Source organism: Stegastes partitus, unplaced genomic scaffold, assembly GCF_000690725.1.
Source record: "Stegastes partitus isolate 25-593 unplaced genomic scaffold, Stegastes_partitus-1.0.2 Scaffold226, whole genome shotgun sequence".
Classification (NCBI taxonomy): Eukaryota; Metazoa; Chordata; class Actinopteri; family Pomacentridae; genus Stegastes; species Stegastes partitus.
The window spans coordinates 316,460-317,699 of NW_007577957.1; positions in this window are offsets into that span (position 1 = coordinate 316,460).

The window sequence follows — 1,240 nt, forward strand, 5'->3', positions numbered from 1 at the left end:
GCGGTGTATAGATGATGGATGGATATTATTCTAAAGGGTTGATCTTTCTGCCCATGTGGTGCAAATAAACACAGCAATGTAAAATACTGTATTACAAGTAGAAGTCCTGAGTGAAAAGTCCTACTTCAGTCAATTTATATAAGTATTAGCAGCAAAATGTAGCTAAAGTATTAAAGTAAAATAACTGGTTTGGTCCCTCTGACTGGCATATTATTAGATTATTAACAGTAAAGCATCAGTGTGTCAGCAAGTTTAAACTACTTTATATCCAGTTTTATATAGAAGGACAGCATGATGAATGGGAGACAAAGGAAGAAAAAAAACAAACTGAAGATCCACTAGTCTGTTTTCAGGTTTTGGAATTTCTCTCCAATCTTATATATTTTTTTGGTGAGATATTGGTTCGGGTGCTTTAATGACATCATGTGATAAGTTTAGAGGGGGGGAAAAAATCAGTATTTGGTGAAGGCGACTGCTTTAAGTAAGATGTCACGAAGCATCTTAAAGAACGCCTACGCAGATTCAGACTTGCAGGGTTTCCCACGTAACAAACACAAGACATCAGTGGTGTCGGCTGGCAGGGTGGGGCTTCCTGTGTCAATAGTTATTCTTCTCCAGCATCGGCCTCCAGTTCTGACACGCAGAGCTGAGTTATTCCAGTATTGCAACCTTTAGCCTGTAAGTAGTTTTACAGTGTTCGGCGAGGTTGGAAGTGAGCTGGTGTGCTCGAGCTGTGGCAAGTGGGGAGAGAGGCAGGGATTTGTAGATTCTAAGTAAGTTGGAAATTATTCTAAATGTTTGACACAGAGTTTTTAAGGGTTTAATCAATGACTGGAGAGGAGCTTTAGATATAATTAAACTCAAAAAGAGATTATTTTCATGGACGATAACTTTGTGTCTTCTCTCTCCTGTAGTCTGGACTTCATCCTGTCCTCTCTGTCTCTCTGACTCTGGAGCTGCATGTTTCTAACCTACAACCAGTCCAGTGTTTATGACCTCCTGCTTGTTGTCTGTTTGTCTCTGCTATCCCTCTGCTTTACAGACGTCTGCCCTCCCTAATCCTGGCTCTGCTGGAGGTTTCTGTTTCAAGGAAGTTCCTCATCGCAAACCTGCTTGCTCATAGGGAATCTTCATTGGGATTTCCCCGAATCTTATTTCTCTACTGGAAAGCACTTTAGCTCAATGACTGTTGCTTTAAACATGCCGTGTAATGTGCTGTGTAAATAAGGGCGGCCTGACT